The following is an 18,617-nucleotide window of genomic DNA, read 5'->3' as shown; positions in this document are numbered from 1 at the left end:
CATTATATAAACTACTACAATACATTCAGGAGGGCCCAAGAAACACCACTATGTTTATAGTTTTAAAATTAACAGCAAACTTATTTAGTTTTATATTAGGTCTTTCATATTTGTGTGAGGTTTCAGAGCAGCAGCGTTAGTCTGTATTCGCAAAAAGAAAAAAAAAGAGTACTTGTGGCACCTTAGAGACTAACAATTTTATTTGAGCATAAACTTTTGTGAGCTACAGCTCACTTCATCGGATGAATTCATTGGAAAATATTTGTGAATACATCACAGCTGTTGCTCACGAAAGCTTATGCTCAAATAAATTTGTTAGTCTCTAAGGTGCCACAAGTACTCCTTTTATATTTGTCTGAGTATATTTTCCACAAGTTCTTAATTTACTCATTCTTGAAGGTTTTTAGTTTAAATCCTTTTGGCAAAAATGGTACTTAGGAAAGTAGAGACCCAACCATATTGACTAGAGATAGGCATAAAGCAAATTCTCTCTTGTGGCTATAGCTATTATTTTATCCTAAGGGCTTGTCTTCACTGCAGAGTTAACTCAGGCTCTTACTTGCCCCTAACCCGGCTCCCATCCACACACAAAAACCTCTCACCTGATGCTTTACACCCAAGTTAAGTGGCCCATTCTTGGATATAAACCTCAAGTTTTGCTTATACCCCCACCTGACAACCTACCCACTTTTCAGTGTGAATGCAGGATAAACCATTCAAGTATTGATTGTCCTCCAACACCTTACTACAATACCCCATGTGTCCAGAAGGACAGACAAGTTCTTCCATGATTCACTGCGCGGGGAATCAGAGCAGTTTAGCTCAGTTAAACATTACACCTCACAGGAACCCCAGAAGTTTTAAATCCTCAAAGGACTGAGTCATAGATTCATAGATACTAAGGTCAGAAGGGACCATTCTGATCATCTAGTCCGACCTCCTGCACAGCGCAGGCCACAGAATCTCACCCACCCACTCCTATGAAAAACCTCACCCATGTCTGAGCTATTGAAGTCCTTAAATCATGGTTCAAAGACTTCAAGGAGCAGAGAAGCCTCCCTCAAGTCAACCATGCCCCATGCTACAGAGGAAGGCGAAAAACCTCCAGGGCCTCTCCAATCTGCCCTGGAAGAAATTTCCTTCCCGACCCCAAATATGGCAATCAGCTAAACCCTGAGCATATGGGCAAGATTCACCAGCCAGATACCCAGGAAAGAATTTTCTATAGTAACTCAGATCCCATCCATCTAATATCCCATCTCAGGGGATTTGGCCTATTTACCCTGAATATTTAAAGATCAATTACTTACCAAAATCCCATTATCCCATCATACCATCTCCTCCATAAACTTATCGAGTAGAATCTTAAAGCCAGATAGATCTTTTGCCCCCACTGCTTCCCTTGGAAGGCTATTCCAAAACTTCACTCCTCTGATGGTTAAAAACCTTCGTCTGATTTCAAGTCTAAGTCCATCACCAATGTAGACGCAATGGAGTAGATTCACCCGAGTATGACTTTGCAGTGTGGTTGTTCGCTGCAGTTAACTCTGCAGTGAAAACATTCCCCAAGTTTCATCTGCAACAATTCATTTTTCTAACCTTGGGCCTCTACTGTTCAAGAAGTGCCAATTATGCCAGACTTGACAATGGTTTTACTTTCCACACTTATGCCCACACCAAACCTTGTGATCCAAGTGATCTCAATCCATATTTTCAAAATAAGGAAATACTGCACTCTCACTATGCCATCTACCACCCAGAGCTTTGAAGGTGCTTAAGATGTTTGTCCTGAAAAAGCTTACAACCCTCAGTAATTAATATATTGTAGTGGAACCTCATTTGACAAAGTTGTCCATTTCACATTTTACAGACAGAGACTAACAATCCTGTTTATTGTGAACTCTGAAATAAGACTATTATGAAGAGTTAAAAGCAAAAATTGCTTCAATGCACTGCCCTTCTGAACCTTGGCATATTGCAAAGCTGATCTGTGAAACAAAAAACGGACTCCACTAACAGAAGTTTGCAGAAGGGTTTTGGGGGGAAAAAAAATCCTCTCTCATCCCTGGTAGAAGATAGAATTAAGAGGCACGACTATCACAATAAGGTTTGGGGTAAGAATCTGACAGAAAGAAACAGAAATAGGGCTAACCCATCAGTTTCTGCCGAAATTAAGCATACATTTGAAAAGGGAATTGCATTTCTACCACTTTGATTTGCAAAGGTAACCTTCAATGGAAACGAATACAGTGCCATTTTCATGACCCTGAAAAAATTTGATTTTTCCTTCCCAAGTGTAGTACTTTGCACTTTATTGAATTTCATCTTGTTGGTTTCAGGCCAATTCTCCAATTGATTAAAATCCTTTGAATTCTAATCCTGCCCTCTAAAGTACTTGCAACCCCTCCCAGCTTGGCATCATCCACAAATTTTATAAGCGCACTCTCTACTCCATTATTGAATAGTACTGAATTGAGAGCTGACCCCTGCAGGACTCCACCAGACACAGCCTCTTAGTTTGACAGAAAGCCATTGACAACTACTCTGAATTGTCTTTCAACTATTTGTACACCCACCTTACAGTAATTTCATCTACGCCACATTTCCTGTTTGCTTATGAGACTGTCATGTGGTATTGCATCAAAAGCTTTACTAAAAATCAAGATATAATCATGTCTATTGCTTCCCTCCTCCAATCCACTAGGCTAGTTACCCTGTCAAGGAAAGGTCACAAATGAACAGTTAAGTGTATAATCTCTCCTTTGTGAATGCATGCAGCATTATGCGAGTCTAAATTGCATGCAAAGAGAATCAATGGTAGCTGTTGCATAATTAAAAGTGCCTCAGAGTTTCCACTGTAAGCCCAATTTTGTACAGCACCCTCCAAAAAACACACCAGTCTCAAAATTAGATTATATCTGAGCCCAAGGAGGTAGAATTTCCTCTGCAATATTTTAAGTGAACCAGAATCTGTTACTGAGTTATGATCCTCTAATAGAGGTGTTCAACAATGCTGCAAAAAACTAACTTCTATGGCCACTTTGCATAATAAAACCCCCAAAAAGAGATAAAGCCTACTTTATTGGACTCCCCGAGATGAGTGTCCAAAACTGGGGACTTAAGGCATAGGTACTATAGGCCAATGCCAAGGCCCTCAAGTCACTTGACTGCATGATCTCACTTTTCATTAACATTTCTAGCCCACATAGTTGTGAAGAAAAGCTTGAAAATGTGACCTGAATGTAACCAATGCAAGGACATCTGCCTGAAGTCTGGTCTATGCTAAAAAGTTAGACTGATCCAACTACATCACTCAGAGGTGTGAAAAATCCACATCCTGAGTGTGGAAATTAAGCCCTGTCACAGACAGCATTAAGTTATATATAGGTTATAACCACCCCCAGGGTATAACTGGGAAAATACCAATACAAACCTTGTTTGAGTGACCCAATATAAGCTACATACTTCAGCAATACTACAGTAATGGTATCAGGATTACAAGACTAGGACATGAAACCAAGTTTCCTACAGGGAAGGTAATTTGATAAGAGCCCTTATAAAATCTTCCAAGAAGTCATACCCATAAATTACAAGTTTGTTTGTACTCCCTATGAGTTAATTATATTGGAAATCCATGAATTACATAAATACATCAGCTTTAAAATACATTGGGGAAGTCAGGATTTAATAAATCTTATCAGAAGCCTCCAGACCTATTAGCCAATAAAGTACTTACATCAAATCCTAGATACCATAAATAATCCTCATTTCTAGGAGTGATAGTGTAATTGCACAGAGCACAATCTAGTTCTCTGTTTTAAGGAACATTTTCAATATACTTTACTACTTTTAAAAATTAAATCTATGCCATACTGCAAACCGACCTAAGTTATTTCACATACCATTCTAGAACAGTACTCTAAGGTATCAAAACTCATTTATATACTATCCACATACAATCCCAAGATCAATAAATGTAATTGTACAAACTACTCTGGAGCCAACAGGTGCTGTGTCAAACTACATTAAAAACTGAATTATCTCATGTTATTTAAAGCACGTTGCATCACAAGTTGTTTGACAGGGATAACTGTGTGAGCATTTGAGTGGGAGGGTAGAGAAGAGGGGGAGTAAATTAGGTCAAAGAGATGAAAAAAAAATATGGAAATTTGCCCCATTCTCCTGGTTATAAAATATCACTGGAGCACTGGCACCTTTTACCTTAATACAGAGCAAAGTTAAATACAAGAAAACGACTTGCTTTACAAAGCTTCTTGTAGTACAATTAAGCAGTTTTTTTTTTAATCCTAAAATGCTCAAGTGGATCTGAAACATACAGAGAAGAGAGGCTTAAAAGCAATCAGTTTTTAAGACTAATGAGGCTGGGAAAGCTAGCAGCAATAAGACCGAGGGTGAGTGGGAGTGGAAAACAAGACCAAAGATAAGAAAATAATGGGGAAGAAGGGTAAAAGAATTAGACAATAAAAAATTCAGTGGAGCGGTGTCAAGGTTCCTTCCCCACTCTGAACTCCAGTGTACAGATTTGGGGACCTGCATGAAAGACCCCTAAACTTATTTTTACCAGCTTAGGTTAAAACTTCCCCAAGGTACAAACTGTTTTACCTTTTGTCTCTGGACCTTATGCTGCCACCACCAAAGTGTCTAACAAAAACCAACAGGAGAAATGCCCACTTGGAAACGTCTCCCCCCTCCCCAAAATATCCCCCCCCCCCCCAAGCACTACGCCCCCTTTCCTGGGGAAGGCTTGATAAAAATCCTCACCAATTTGCATAGGTGAACACAGACCCAAACCCTTGGATCTTAAGAACAATGAAAAAAGCAATCAGGTTCTTAAAAGAAGAATTTTAATTAAAGAATCACCTCTATAAAATAAGGATGGTAAATACCTTATAGGGTAATCAGATTCAAAACAGAGAATCTCTCTAGGCAAAATCTTAAGTTACAAAAAGACACAAACACAGGAATATTCATTCCATTCAGCACAACTTATTTTATCAGCCATTTAAACAAAACAGAATCTAACGCATATCTAACTAGATTGCTTACTAACTCTTTGCAGGAGTTCTGACCTGCATTCCTGCTCTGGTCCCGGCAAAAGCATCACACAGACAGAGCCTTTGTTTCCCCCCACTCCAGTTTTGAAAGTATCTTGTCTCCTCATTGGTCAATTTGGTCAGGTGCCAGCGCAGTTATCTTAGCGTCTTAACCCTTTACAGGTGAAAGGGTTTTTCCTCTGGGCAGGAGGAATTTTAAAGGTGTTTACCCTTCCCTTTATATTTATGACATGCCTCCCAAATGATAGATAGGGTGCAAAGCTGGCTGTGATTTCTTCCTGGAGCTCTAGGAGAAAACAGAGTTAATAAGACATGCACCTCTAAATATACTACCAAGTATCCAAAGACTAACAATATTTTCCACATCTCAAGGACAATTTTAACCAGTTGATTCTGGGAAACTTTCATGGGAGAGTGTGTCAGCCACTTTGTTACAAGCTTCTGAGATGTGTTGGATGTCAAAATCAAAATCTTGGAGAGCTAAACTCCACCGAATAAGTTTTTTGTTATTTCCCGTGGTGGTATGAAGCCACTGTAGCTCAGCATGGTCGGTTTGCAGGTGGAAACGCCGTCCCCAAATGTATGGGCATAGCTTTTCCAGAGCATAGACAATGGCATAACATTCTTTTTCACTGACTGACCAGTTGCTTTCCCTCTCAGACAACTTCTTGCTGAGAAACACTACAGGATGGAATTCTTGATCCGGTCCTTCCTGCATTAAAACTTCTCCCACACCACGCTCGGACGCATCTGTGGTTACTAGAAACGGTTTGTCAAAATCTGGGGCCCTTAGTACAGGGTCAGACACGAGTGTCGCTTTAAGCTGGTTAAAGGCCTTCTGACACTCTTCGGTCCACTGAACTGCATTTGGCTGTTTCTTTTTGGTTAGGTCCGTCAGTGGGACGGCGATCTGGCTGTATTGCGGTACAAATTGCCTGTAATATCCAGCCAAGCCTAAGAAGGATTGGACCTATTTCTTTGACTTTGGGACAGGCCACTTTTGGATAGCATCCACTTTGGCCTGTAGGGGGTTGATAGTTCCTTACTCTGTTTAGGCCTATTTGACACTTCTTAGCCTTAACAGTTAGTCCTGCCTCCCTTATGCGCTCAAAGACTTTTTGTAGATGTTCCAGGTGTTCTGCCCAGGAATCCAAAAATATGGCCACATTGTCAAGGTAGGCGACTGCATATTCTCCTAATCCCGCTGGGAGACCATCTACAAGTCTTTGGAAGGTGGCGGGTGCATTCCGCAGGCCAAAAGGGAGCACATTAAATTCATACAGCCCGACATGGTGAAGACTGACCTCTCTTTGGCGGATTCATCTAGCAGTACCTACCAGTACCCCTTGGTTAAATCCAAGGTAGAGATGAACTGGGCCCATCCCACTTTCTCTAATAGTTCATCTGTGCGTGGCATTGGATATTTGTCTGGACGAGTTACAGCATTTAGCTTATGGTAGTCCAGGCAAAAACATCTCCCCCCATCTGGTTTGGGAACTAGAACCACTGGAGATGCCCATGCACTGCCAGAGGGGTGGATTATACCCATCTGTAGCATATCCTGGATCTCCTGTTCTATAGCAGTTTTAGCTTGAGAAGACACCGGGTAAGGTTGGACTTTAATTGGGTGAGCATTACCTGTGTCAATGGAGTGGTATGCCCGTTCAGTCAGTCTGGCTGAGTACTGGGTCTGGCTGAGAACATCAGCACGTAGCTAGGGCACAGTTCCTTGATCTGCTGTCACTGCATATGCCCAAGGGTCATGGAGAGGTTTACCTCTTCCATGCCACCATCACCTTTCCCTTCATAGTGGACACCTTCAGACCACTCAGTGTCATCTCCTCCCTGGGCTGTAAACTAACAAATCTTTAATTCTTTGGAATAAAAGGGCTTTAGAGAATTAATATTGTACACCTAGGCTTTCAGTTGGAGGTGGGGAATGCTACGAGATAATTAACAGCTCCCAGGTGCTCCTGAACTGTGAATGGCCCGTCCCACGACGTTTCCATTTTATGGACCTGGAGCACCTTTAAGACCATGACCTGGTCTCCTACTTAAAAGGAAAGCTCTCTGGCATGTTTATCATACCAGGCTTTTTGCTCTTTTTGAGCATCCTGTAGGTTTTCTTTAGCAAGGGCTAAAGAAGTTCGGAGGATGTTTTGTAGGTCGGTTACAAAGTCCAGAATGCTAGTTCCTGGAGAAGGTGTAAACCCCTCCCACTGCTGCTTCACCAACTGTAATGGCCCCTTAACCTCACGGCCATATACAAGTTCAAATGGTGAAAACCCTAAACTGGGATGTGGTATAGCTCTGTAGGCAAAGAGCAACTCCTGCAACACTAGGTCCCAATCATTGGAGTGCTCATTTACGAATTTACGTATCATGGCCCCCAAAGTTCCATTAAACTTCTCCACCAGGCCATTTGTTTGATGATGGTAAGGGGTGGAAATCAAGTGATTCACCCCATGAGCTTCCCAAAGGCTTTCCATAGTTCCTGTCAGGAAATTAGTTCCTCCATCTGTGAGGATGTCAGAGGGCCAATCTACCCTGGCAAAAATGTCTGCTAGTGCCTGGCACACACTTTTAGCCCTGGTGTTGCTTAGAGCTACTGCTTCCGGCCATCAGGTGGCAAAATCCATGGAAGTCAGTATGTACTGCTTTCCTCCGGGTGTCTTTTTCGGAAAAGGACCCAGAATATCCACAGCTACTGAAATGGAACCTCAATGATGGGGAGTGGCTGGAGAGGGGCTTTGATCTGGTCTTGAGGTTTCCCCACTCTTTGGCATACCTCACAAGACCGGACATAAGTAGAAACATCCTTGCCCATACCCTCCCAGTGGTATGACCTCCCGAAACGGTCTTTGGTCCTGTTCACCCCAGCATGGCCACTAGGATGATCGTGGGCTAAGCTCAAGAGCTTGACCCAGTACTTAGCTGCGACTACCAACTGTGTCTGAGGATGCCAGTCTTCCTGGTGTCCACCAGAAAGAAGTTCCTTGTATAAAAAGTCCTCTTTCTACAACAAACCTGGATCGGTTAGAAGAGCTGAGAGGCGGTGGATTGCTCCGTGCCACCGTCCAAGATCTCTGGAGGCTTTCATCTGCTTCCTTTTGGTCTGGAAGTGTTCCCTTGATGCTGGGGACATCAGTTCCTCACTGGATTGTGGACCTAGGCTTGGTCCCTCTGGAAGCGATGTAGGGAATGGGGATATTTCTGTTGACTGTGAACTACTCTCCGCTGGTGCATTATGTTGGAGTTCAGGCTCCGGCTGAGCCTCTGGTGTAGGGTTATCGGCTGCTGCCGGTTCAGGTTCGGTGGGGCTCTCTGGGGTTGCGAGTACTGGATTCAGTACTGGCAATGGGTCTGGTACTGGTTGTTCCGCCGGTTTAGGTTCTGGGACTGGCTCTGTCTGGGTCTCTGGGACTGGATCCACTACTGCTGTTGCAGACGTTGGCCTGGGGTCCACTTCCATCACCTCTGACCAGTTCCTGGTAGAAGTTTCCGGAACAGAGTTAGGCTTGATGGCTTGTTTAGCCTGGCTGCGGGTGACCATTCCCACCCTCTTGGCTGACTTCATATGATTGGCCAAGTCTTCCCCCAACAGCATGGGGATGGGATAATCATCATAGACTGCAAAAGTCCACGTTCCTGACCAGCCCTTGTACTGGACAGGAAACTTGGCTGTAAGCAAATTGAAAGAGTTAGACTTGAAGATTTGAATTGTCACTTGGATCTCTGGGTCGATTAAATTGGGGTCCACTAAGGAAGCATGGATAGCGGACACTTGGGCTCCGGTGTCCCTCCACGCAGTGACCTTCCCGCCCACACTCACAGTTTCCCTCCGCTCTGAGGGTATCTGGGCCTGAGGACCTCTGGTGTGATTCTGGTGCAATGAACTGTAATCTGTTGGGGTTCTTGGGGCAGTTGGCCTCTACATGCCTTGGCTTGTTACATTTAAAACATCGTCGAGCTGAACGGGTCACTGGGGCGAGTTGGGTTACTGGAGAACGGTGTGGCAGGATGATAAGGTGTATGGAGTATTCCTTGATGTGTAGTTGGGGCCTTGGGCTGCCCCCGGTAGTAGGGTGTGGTCTGAGGGTGTCCCTTCTGGTATCCGCTCCAACTGCGACCAGGGTTGTTCCTCTCTCCTCCCTCCACCTGTTTTGTTCCAGCTTGCCCTGCCTCTCTGGCAGTCTGGGACTGCTTGTATCGATCAGCATAAGAAGTAAGACTTTCTGCTGTGTCCATTTCCTTATCCTATAAGCATTGTTTTATTTCCTCCTTGGACATATTCAGAAATTGCTCCTGAGCTATCAAATCACACATTCCTTCAAAGCTGGTGACACCCCTTCCTTGGACCCATTTATCTAACAGATCCTTCATCTGGTTTAGATACGCCACATTACTCAGTCCCGGCCCGCTCTTAAGCGTTTGAAATTTTACTCTGTAAATTTCAGATGTCATTTGAAATTGCTTTAAAATCAAATCCTTGAACTTATTATAGTCAGAAGCTTTATCAATAGGCATCTTATTGAATATGTCAGAGCTTTTCTAGTCAATTTTGTGACCAATGTGGTCATCTTGTGAGCTTCAGGAATTTTATGGAGAGTGCACAGTCTCTCAAAGGTGAGAAAATATTCAGCAATATCATTGGATTCATCATACTGTGGACATAGTCGCTCCCATTTGTGGATTGTTGGGGAAGGATGGTTAGGGTTATCCAGTAGATTCCGCTCAGCCCTTGCCTTCTCCATCTCCAATGCATGCTTCCTCTCTTTTTCCTTCTCCTATATTTCTTTTTCCTTTGCCTCCATAGCTCTCCTGTGGGCAGCCTCTTTGGTTTTTTCTGCCTTGGTCTGTCAAGTTTGCCTCTCTGTTTTTAACTAACTTTACACCCGAGAGTTAGAAATAAAACAAACAAAAAACAAACCAACACTTGGCTTGTCAAAAAAAAAAAAAAAAAAGTTGTGCTGTAACCGGATACCTACGTTCTCGGATAGTGATTGTCAGCCTACGGAAAAATCCTTTTAAAAAAAAAACCTAATACCTTTGTCTCCAGGCAAATAGACAGAAAAAACCTATAGTTGCTCTTAGCTTTAAAAAAAAAAAAAAACAAAAAAACACACACCTCTTCAGGTCTATGAAGAACTTGTGAATTTCCTTGCAGGAGGTTAACTACCCTGCCTTTAGGTTGAGAAAACTCCAGCTCACAAAAGACAAATCCCTTTTATCATAATGGGTAAGAAGGGTAAAAGAATTAGACAATACAAAATTCAGTGGAGGGGTGAAAGCCATAAGCAGAATGAGTGGAGAAGCAACCTTGTGAGCCAGCAAAAAGGGAAGGAGGAAAGAGCCGAAGGGAACGGGAGGAAGAGATAAAGGGACACCTAGGCCTGAGTTTGAACAGAATTAAGTAGCCTATGCTTTCTAGAGGGTTGTGAACTTAATAAATTTTTGGAAAACTGCTAAGGAATCCCATTCCAATATATCATACTCCTTTCACCAACAATTGGTATCTGGGTATATCCACCAGCGTTCCTCATAACTGGACAGAGCATTAGAGTCAGACTTGACAGGAATTTGCTATTATGTTTTTACAGAAAAAAGAGAAAAAGTGATTTAAATAGTAAAATGTATGAACCTTCTGCTAGAAGTTATTTGAGCAGCAGAAGAGTCCACCAACCAAGACCTACTACAATGACAGATTAGCATAGAAACTTTAACATGATTGTAATTTATAGCAATCTTATTATATAACCATCATTCCCTAATACAGTCACAATTACAGAGAGAATTCCTATTTTCAATTCTTATTGCCAGTGTTTCCAAAGAACGTCACATGTGACAAAAGTGATGGACTATGTTATATGAAGTATGCCTACCCCAGAATTATTCATCTCCTAGAATGGCAGAATGTTTAAATAAAGGCCCTGGAAAAGTATTTTCAATTCCCGCCCCCTTTCATTACAACAGGAAGTGCAAAATCCTATTTCTGCAGTCTAACAACAACACTGGATCATAAAAGTGCTGGCGCACAGTATTTGCTTCAGCAGTCAGTCAAGAACCTTGCAGCTACCTGTGATCTAAAGAGAAAAAACACTTTATTTTCAACTACTTTGTCTTTAAACTTTATTCTATATGAAAAGAATTACAAATTGATTATTCATTGTGAACTGATGCTAAGGCCTTAGTTTGGGACACTTTTGTTAAGAAACAGGTTAAAAATAACTGTATGTGTATTTAAAATACAAGAGCCTTTCTAAGTTCAAGGTTCCAAGATGATCTATTACCATGTAGAGACAAAGCTTTTGCAAACTGTGTTTTCTAAATACATTCACTTTCTAAGCATGAACATCATTCTGGGATGTATTAGCAGGAACATTGTAAGCAAAACACAAGTCATAATTTTTCCAGTCTACTCAGCATTGATAAGGCCTCAACTGGAGTATTATGTCCACTTCTGGCCACCACACTTTGGGAAAGATGTGGACAGATTGGTGAAAGGCCAGAAGAGAGCAACAAAAATGATTAAAATGTCTTGAAAACATGACCTAAGAGGAAAGATTGAAAAAGCTGGGTTTGTCTCTTTTCCAGACTAAACAACTGAGGGAGGAGGGGCGCGCAAGAGACAGAACAACAGTCTTCAAGTACATAGAAGATTGTTGTAAAGTGGAGGGCAATAAATGGTTTACCTTAACCACTGAGGACAGGACAAGTAGTAGTGGGCTTAAACTGCAGTGAGGGAGATTTAGGTTAGATATTAAGAAAAACTTCTTAACTGTCAGGGTAGTTAAGCAGAACAAGTTACCTAAGGTGGTTGTGAAATCTCTGTCATTGGAAGATTTTTAAGGAGGTTAGACAAACACCTCAGGGATGGTTTAGATAATGCTTAATCCTGCCTCAGTGCAAGGCATTGGACTAGATGAGGTCCTCGATTGAGGTCTCTTCCAATTCTACATTTCTATGATTCTAGGAACAGATCTTTTGCCTCCACCCCACCCACTTTATTTATATATTATATATCACAAAATATACAAAGTAGAAAACACACAGTTTCAATCTGCCTAATCACACCATCCATAATTAGAACTATACGTAAAGAAATTGCACAGAATGTGTTTATCATGGGAATCCAGCTTATAAAGCCTGCTTACAACAACAACAAAATCAAGTCTTCAATATAACAGGTATCTTAAGACGATTACATTCCATTCATTTTTTAGTTTTTCTTTTGTAACCAAAAATAAAACTATTCTGCAGTACCAACCATTTAAACTTAGAGCCATTTTAAAAATAAGTGTCATTCTAAGAGCCGCCAAAAGCAGACAGTGATGTAGCTATTCTATCTACACTTCGGATTACACTGTGCTAGATACGACTACATTCAAGACAACTGTCCAGAATACATTGCGTACAACCATTTTCCATTGCCAGAGCCAACAGTTATATTATTTCCTCCATCCAGAGCGAAGAAAGATTTAAAAAATGAACCCATGTTAGCCCAAATCAGTACAGCAAATTTGCACAGTACAGTTTCTTAGCAGGGTTTTTAAATATATATTAAGTCTGAGCAATTAAGTAATTAGTAGTACTGTGTCTACACCAGCAGTACATTGCACTTTTATAGCACCTTTCATTTGAAGAGCTCAAAGCAATTTAAGAGCCCTTAATTAATTAAGCCTCACAACAGTTAAGTTCCCTGACTTAAAGACAGAGAAATGATTTGCCCAAGCAACTCACCTCCCTTTAAAGTTTTTTTTTGTTTTTTTTTTTTTAATATCAATGCTACACTAACATGTAACACAACCCTATTTTTGTAGCAAAAACAATGACATGAACCCATGCAAAGTTGGTTCAGACATGAGACCACAGAGGAATCAAGGTTAGGAGGAATGGGATAAAACATGGGACTACCTTATTTTAAAACAAGCAAAAAGCTTCACATCCCCTTGTACCAAAAAAAAAAAAAAAAAAAAAAAAGGAGGACTTGTGGCACCTTAGAGACTAACAAATTTATTTGAGCATAAGCTTTCGTGAGCTACAGCTCACTTCATCGGATGCCAGCATCATTAAATGCCAACTCCAGTTTTGCTAATCTAGCATCAGGGAGACAGTTTGTAAGCATACCCCATATGCTTACTCCATACCCCATCCTTTATAATTGGGGAAATTTGAAAGATTCACTACTTCTTTACAGGGGCAACATGTTATAGTCACACCAGTTTCTCCACTGATCCTCTCTCTTCTGATACTAGCTCCTCAAATGCTTCTGCCTCAAACTAATTATAAAGCCACCCTGCACAGATGTAGCCCCTAAAAAAGATCCTTGGGGTACAACAAGCCCAGTGCACGATCCCAGAGTGCAGCTACACTGAAAGCCCCTCAGGCACAGCCAGCTTCTAATGGCATCTCAGCATGTAGACTGCCCCCGATCCCCAGGGTACTACCGCCCACACCCCAATGCAGGGGCCTCCCCCAGATGCAGCCACCACTCCCAATCACCCCGGGGGCAGCTTCCCCTAGGGCCCCCCACCCCAGGGGCCCCAGTGCCCCACTCCAGTGCAGTAACCCCCCCCCCCAGTGCCCGCCATGCCAGTGCAGACCCCCTGGCGCAGCTGCCCCCAGTGCCCCGCACACCAAGGCAAGGACACCCCCCCCCCCATGCAGCTACCCTCCCTAGGTGCAGCTGCCCCCACCCCAGTGCCGGGCCCTCCTCCAGGGTGCAGCTGCGCCCAGGGACCAGCCACTCCCCCACACAAGTGCAGTACTCCAGCAGCCCTTGGGGCCAGGCAACACCGTCACGGACCCCTCACGCGGTGCGGGAGCCCTGGAACAAGCTCCCCTCCCCTTCGCAGAGCAGCGGGCGAAGGTTATAAAGGAAGGTGCGCTCCTTACCGCGATGGCGCTAACACAGCCGGGCGGATAAGGGCGGCAACGGGGCCGGCTCGGTGACGGAGATTCACACACGAGGGAAAATTGACCCCATCACCAGTCCCCGGCAGCAGCTCCGGTTCCTCCTACTGCCGCGGCGGGGAGAGAGACCCGCCCCCCTGCCAATGCCTGCGAACGGCAACGCACAATCCCGCTGACGGACGTCAGCCGTAGCCATTTACACTCCAGCATCCGCCTCCAGACCTGCCGCTGTGGGGCACATACCATTTCGCATGAACTCGCCCCCTGAGGGGCCTCTGGCCAATCGTAACGGGTGGTTTGACTGAATGACGGCCCTAATTACCAATAGGAAGCCGGTGGACTGGCAACCAGAGCCCCACCTCTGTAGGTACCAACAACCAGTGGAATCGCGGCGTTGCGCTGACAGACGGTTTTCACCGCTAATGACAGGTTTCAGAGGAGCAGCCGTGTTAGTCTGTATTCCCAAAAAGAAAAGGAGGACTGGTGGCACCTTAGAGACTAACAAATTTATTAGAGCATAAGCTTTCGTGAGCTACAGCTCACTTCATGGGATGTAGCTCACGAAATCTTATGCTCAAATAAATTTGTTAGTCTCTAAGGTGCCACAAGTCCTCCTTTCCTTTTCACCGCTAATGACAATCAAGTCGGTACTTGTTCCCGCAGTGATAATATAACCCCTTTCCCCGCGAGCTCTGGCACTGCGCCTGTCTAGAAGGGCCAGCTCGCTGGGAGCCCTCTTCCTTATCATCCGCAGCGAGCCTCTCCCCACCCGCCTAAGCCTCCGAAGACAACAGTTCGCGACCGTGTCCCTAAAGTACAGCACAGCCCGCGTTCGCCACCGCAAGGCAAACTGGGAATTGTAGTCTCTTGCATTATCATGCTCATTGCTTGCCCCCAGGAGCCTGTTTACCAACTGGCCAGCCAGAGAGCACCGGACTCAGTAATGCTTCTTATCCTCACCCGCCACCTCACTTATTTATAGGGGGAAAGGAGTTCTGCCACCGCCTTCCATACCGGCCACAGCACTCTGCAGCCCCACCCATTGCTCTCTGGGCTCGTCGCACTGTCAGTCATCACCCTACACCCCTTCAACACAGCTCCCCCCCATCTCCTATAGTAACTGCAACGCCTTTCTCTCCCCACTAGCGCGGGAGTCCTTCCCACAGAGCTCATCCTACCCCCTCCCCCCATAGAGCCTTCCCATTCAGACAGCCCCACGCCCCAATATAGCTCCCATCCCGCGTAGCTCCCACACCCCCATGTAGCGCCCCGCCGCATAGCTCCCACCCCACTGTGTAGCGCCCCCTGCGTCGCTCCCATAGCTTCACCCCGCCCGTCCCCCAGAGTAGCGCACCCCTGCGTAGTTCCCACAGCCTTCCCATCCGTGCTGTCGCCCCGCACCCCGTCCCTAAAACTCCCTGTCGCGGCGTTGCCCCTCCCCGTCGTATTCCCGTGCACCCTCCGGACAAAGGGGAGGAGACGAGAGCGAGGCGAGTCAGGACTCGCGATCACAAACCCGCCCTCCCCAGCCAGCGGGAAGGCATGAGTGAGTCGGATGGTGAAACGTGGGGTAAGAACAACCTTCCTGCGTCTCAACTACTTCCCGGATCCCAACGGGATCCCCGCGGAAGCGCCGCTCGTGCAGCCTCGGCCACTTACTGGCGGGGGATTTTTTTTCCCCCCGGAGGAGGGGAGTGTTTGGGACCACGGCGGTTCCCGCTCCCGCCAGAGGTCACTTCCGGCGCCGGGGCTGAGCGGGAGCGGGGCCCGCGTGAAAGCGGCGTCGTTCTGGGGAGGTTTGGCGGCGGCGGCTGCTGCGGCGGCAGTAGTGGTAGGTGTGAGTTAGTCAGTGGAGGCCGGGCTGCTCGCGGCTCTTTTCCTTCTTGGCTCCCTACGGATTGGGGGGCTGGCGGCGCCTTGCATGGTGGGGAGCCGCGATTACTCCCTTCTCCCCGCCCCCGGTCGGGCTGTGGACTAGCGCGCCCTCGGGTCAGGGCTGCGGTGTGTGGCAGGCTGTGTTCAGTGGGGCTTCAGCAGCTGTCTAACGCCACATACCACTGTCTCCGCAAAAAAGAAAAGGAGGACTTGTGGCACCTTAGAGACTAACAAATTTATTTGAGCATAAGCTTTCGTGAGCTACAGCTCACTTCATCGGATGCATATTGAGCTGTTTGCTTACTGTGATGGCTGTGATTGCGCTGTGTGGGAGTTCATCTAGGTAGGGGGACTTGAGGCTAGATCGACTTGTTCTTGACCTGAGGAAGATCCTCATCTCAGAACCACCTCTGAGACCTCGGTTTCTCTTGTGTGTTCATCTGAGGGATGTAGATCCGTGACCACCCAGTGGCCAGTGACCCTTTAGAAAACATTCGCAAAAAGAAAAGGAGGACTTGTGGCACCTTAGAGGCTAACAAATTTATTAGAGCATAAGCTTTCGTGAGCTACAGCTCACTTCATCGGATGTATTTGGTGGAAAAAAAACAAAAAAACAAAAAAAAACATTGCAACTGTGTCATGTCAACAGAAACCTAGCGGTCTAGGAATCTAGCAACTCAAAGTAATTCATATCCACACTGGAAATGACTACTCCATGTTCTGGGTTTACTGCTTCTCAAACTTAACAAGGGGATTCACTTTTTAGTATCTTGACTACACGACTAATGAACTTCAGCTATGTTAAAACAGAATTTTAATGATGATGATGATGATGATGAAATGTATTTGTTAGTTCTGTCCCCAAAATGATATGGGATGGCAAGCATCTGACTATAGAACCCTATTCCAAATGAGAAGCCCTCCAAAATGTAAAGAGAAGTTAAACTTCACAGCTGTGCAGGAAACAGTCAAATGATCTAGGACGGGGGTTCTCACCACAGATTTTTTGGTGGCCTGAAAGTGTGGACACCAACTCTTGCTGATGGCCACATTGACACTTTCCCTAAAATACTTTATTAACTTTAGGAAAAATAAATAAATATGCACATATACACATCCAAATCATTGTAACTTATTTATGTAGGTTTATTTTTTTTTACAGACTCAATAATAATAATGCTGTGAGAAGTTATATTTGTATGTTTGTTAAGATCACTTTTCACAGGACACTTAATAGCTAGCTGGGAGTCTGTGATAAGTGATATTAACAAACATACAAGTATTACATTTTACAGCCTCCCAGGTAGCCAGTTAGTCTGCTATGAAAAGTGATACATGCATGTTTCTTAATATCACTTCTCAGCAAGCCCTGGATGGGAGGATTGGAGGGGAGGCAGCAGGGGCTTAGGGGTTGGGGGGGGATGGATGCCGGGCTTGGGGAGGCAGCTGGGGTTATGGGTGATGGGGTGCGACTATAGCCGGGGGGAGGCACCCAGGGTAAGAGCCCACTGCCGCACAGCTAGAGCCCAGGGCTAGCATCTGTTGCTGCACGGCAAGGGGTTGGTGCCTGGGGCCAATACCTACCAGAACCCAGGGTCGGAGTCTGCTGCTCTGTGGCCAGGGCTGGGGATCAGTGCCTGGGGCCAGCGGCCACTGTTGCATGGCCAGTGCCCAGAGTCAGCGTCTAGCGCCGTGGTTAGGAGCCCATCGGCGTCCAGCAGCGGGGTTCGGAGCCCACCGCCGGGGGTCTGCACCCATTGCCACGTGGTTGGGACCAGGGATCTGCATCTGGGACTGGTGCCTGCTGTAGCCTAGGTTCCACACCTGCTGCCGAACCGCTGGAGCCAGTTGGCAGCTGTGGCGGCTGGGAATCAGTGCATGGGGCTAGCAGCTGCTGCAATATGGCCAGCGCCTGGGGTCAGCGTCCAGAGCTGGGGATTGGAGTTGGCCGCCACCCTGCTGGAGTTCAGTGCCCGCTGCCAGGGATCTGCACCCAGTGCCGCGCAGCCGACATTAAGGATCTGCACCTGAGTCTGGCGCCTGCCGAACAGCCAGGTCTGGGGGTTGGCTGCCTTGGTCAGCAGCCAGGACTGGGGATCAGTGCCTGCCACCGGCAGCAGGAGCTGGAGGTCAGCAGCTGGGGCTGGGGACTGGTGCCTGCTGCCACCCTGCCGGGACTAGGGATCGGCACCTGGGCTAGTGCCTGCTGCCCCATGGTCAGAGATCGGTGCCCAGGGCCAGCACCTGCCAGAGCCAAGGCCGGGGCTGGTGGTTGGCGTCTAGGGCTAGGGCCTAGGGTCAGTGGCCAGGGCTAGGGGTTGGAGCGAGCGGCTGGGGATCAGCAGCTGCCACCAGGAGTTGGTGCCACGCAGACAAAGCCAGGGATCGAAGTCCGCCGGCATGCAACCAGTGGTTGGAGCTTGAAGCTATGTGGCCGAAGGCCAGGGCCACATGGTCAGAGCTGTGGGGGTCAGTGCCTGAAATACCACAGCTGGAGCCAAGTCTTGGTGCCAAATCACCATGGTTGGAGCCCTGGTCCATGCAGCCAGGCTCCCTAAGTCCTACCGCCCGAGCCTGCTGCCCAGCCACCCTAGGACTGAAGCCTAGGTCCCCCCCCCCGCTCCCTCCAGTAGGTCAAGTATCCCCGTTTTACTGATGGGGAAACTGAAGCACAGAGTGGTGAAGTGACTTGTCTAAGGTCGCTGACCCGGACACTGGCATTGCTGAGAATAGAACCCAGGTTTCTTGTATCCC

General features: G+C 46.0%; 2 protein-coding genes across 20 annotated transcripts in view; one reads left to right on the top strand and one right to left on the bottom strand.

Moving 5' to 3' along the window:
* Window positions 1–15,548, bottom strand: part of R3HDM1 (R3H domain containing 1) — a 177,473-nt gene extending 161,925 nt beyond the window's left edge. The window contains exon 1 of one of the 17 annotated variants that reach the window (XM_043505053.1): window positions 15,447–15,548. The gene's annotated coding sequence lies outside the window, so the exon portion shown is untranslated. Of the gene's footprint in view, window positions 1–13,843; window positions 13,918–13,970; window positions 14,307–15,342; window positions 15,399–15,446 lie in introns of those variants that run through there. The other 16 variants (XM_043505049.1, XM_038421246.2, XM_043505042.1 and 13 more) reach the window with 16 other exon arrangements.
* The window catches only part of ZRANB3 (zinc finger RANBP2-type containing 3), a 133,135-nt gene continuing 130,028 nt past the window's right edge, over window positions 15,511–18,617 (top strand). For all 3 annotated transcript variants that reach the window (XM_043505037.1, XM_043505038.1, XM_043505039.1), the window contains exon 1: window positions 15,511–15,819. The gene's annotated coding sequence lies outside the window, so the exon portion shown is untranslated. The remainder of the gene's footprint in view (window positions 15,820–18,617) is intronic.

Source organism: Dermochelys coriacea, chromosome 11 (assembly GCF_009764565.3).
Source record: "Dermochelys coriacea isolate rDerCor1 chromosome 11, rDerCor1.pri.v4, whole genome shotgun sequence".
Lineage (NCBI taxonomy): Eukaryota > Metazoa > Chordata > Testudines > Dermochelyidae > Dermochelys > Dermochelys coriacea.
Note: the sequence above shows the minus strand (reverse complement) of the source record. Positions and strands in the feature narration are given on the sequence as shown.